We start from the raw sequence: 2,462 nt of genomic DNA, 5'->3' as shown, positions 1-2,462 counted from the left end.
ACAATAAGCACAACATGCAATAGTTATAGTAAAGGTTTCGCACCTTGCAATCACGATGTCATCACTAAATACAGAAAGAATGATTAACAGTGCACAACTATTGACTGAATTGATCCATTTGCTCTTAGCTGAAAGAAATTAAGATAACATGCATCTCGGTGATCTCAGCTGTCCTTTTAAATTTCAATCCATTGCAATCCCTTTTAATACTAGTTGTCAGATAATTAAAGATGACAAGAGTAGTTTAAAGTGACATCCACTCCACATCCTTTCAAAATTTAACTTTAAATTAAATCATAAATTCAGTCAGCAATGAACAGTACATTGTTGGATGAAACAACGACCAGTATTTAAAACAGGTATCAGTAGTAATTGGAACTGTACAAAGTTCTCTTGGATTTTCTACATTTATAAAATGAATATTAATGTTGTAAATCAAAACTTTCTTAAACTTTTGTATCTATTTACTTCAAAAACTATCGTCAGAGATGCCATTTAGGAAGAAAAAATGTTTCCTTCTCTTTTTAGGGCAACACATAATATTTCAAAGTTTATATCAGCGATATGAAATGATAAAAATCGCCATCAGATCACAATGTTATTCAAACCCTTTAAGCTACCAGCTGGATGGAGCAACAGAAATGTCAATAAACCAACACTATATTGCCACTGTCCTGCACCTCCCGCTTCTCTTTATCTCTCAACGTATCTATCTATACAGTTCTATATTTAAGAGATGAGGAATTATTTACATTTGACGGATATTTGTCATCATCTTGTTTGTTGTTAACACAACGTTTCGGCTGGTATACCCTCCAGCTTTCATCAGGTGTCTTGTTAGGAATGAGAAACTCAGGTTCGAAATTTCCCCCCAAGACACCTGAAGAAGGCTGGAGGGTATATCATCCGAAACGTTGTGTTAACAACAAACAAGATGAGGACAAATATCCGTCAAATGTAAATAATGTTATGTCACATCTCCATTTTCATCTTCCTTTTCTCTCTCTCTCTCTCTCTCTTTCACACACACACATCCTTCTTCCTCTCATTTTCTCTCCAATTTCTTCTCTTGAGTTCTTTTTACAGTGTATCTTTTGTTCAAAACAAATTTGAAAGCAAATATACAAAACTTACCAATGTAATAGGAAATAAGTATTGTGGATGCCTTAAATGAAATCAAACAAAAGAATGTACTACCCATTCTTAACATCTGCTGAATGAATAACAAAATAAGTTCAACACCACTACACACACATCCATCCCCATACAGCTAAATTTCCTTCCTCTATTTCCACCACCTCCCCTCCTTCCCACCAAATACACACATAACTCGCTTAACCTTCATACTTGTAAAATGGGATAAACATCCTTCTGGTGTACTTCTATTAATGTGAAATCGCCTGAAGAAATAAATCCATGAAGATGGTCAACCTGATACACACGGATATTACGAACTACACTGTAATTATCCCAGGAATATGGACTGTGATCTTAAAAGACATGTGGTTTGCGGAAACGCGCGTAGTGATGCATTAAATGCTTATAAATTCCATCCAAGGATGATTATTATTATTAATTATTATTATCAATTATTAGTATATAAGTAATGTAAAAGAGGGTATTACTTCTGTCCCCTGTATGGAGGTGGTGGAAATAAAATCTCAAAGAAATAGTTAGCAATAATACACATCGAAGTGAGATTGTCGGAGATGTTAAACGTATTGAGTTTTAAGAATCTCAAATAATATATTCAACAACAGAATTGTTATTTTTAACATCAATATTGAATTAGATGTTCCACTACTTTTCATGTAACAGAGATTAAAATTAGGTTTGAACGCTGCAATTATTAAATATGGTTAACTTCTGTATCTTTAATTAATGACTTATCAGCAATGGCTTACCTTGTAAACACCGTAAATTATCTTTAAAAGTAAGTTACAATTTCGCTGTATCAGAATAACGGAAACATTTGAAAAATTTCCAAAAGATTCCACAGATGAGAAAATAGTTTTGATGAAATCAATAAATTTAGTGACACAACAACTATCACAACAACAACATAAAAAAAACAAATATTTACAGTACAATCTCATTGAACAAATATAAGTGTGTGTGTGTGTGTGTGTGTGTGTGTGTGTGTGTGTTTTCTGAACAGATCTGAGTTTCCATTTTTTTTAAATGGCTTTCAGATCATTAAACAATTTTGATTTCTTTAATCTAAAGAGATGCGTCAAAGCATTATTTTGTTGTTCTTTCTTTTATTCTGCAACCTTAAAATATTTTCTACTTTTAACCCTGATTATTTCAAATAGGTTTTCACTTCAAAATGCTCGTTCATTGACATCATATACAATTTAAAACTATTTTATATTTCCATAAATCATTTGCATCATTAAGAAATTTTCTAATTCACTCTCATTTTGTTTTGTACACACACACACACACGCACACACAAGCAC

This window comes from Octopus bimaculoides, chromosome 6 (assembly GCF_001194135.2).
Source record: "Octopus bimaculoides isolate UCB-OBI-ISO-001 chromosome 6, ASM119413v2, whole genome shotgun sequence".
In the NCBI taxonomy this organism is placed as follows: Eukaryota; Metazoa; Mollusca; class Cephalopoda; order Octopoda; family Octopodidae; genus Octopus; species Octopus bimaculoides.
This window is presented reverse-complemented; position numbering follows the sequence as displayed.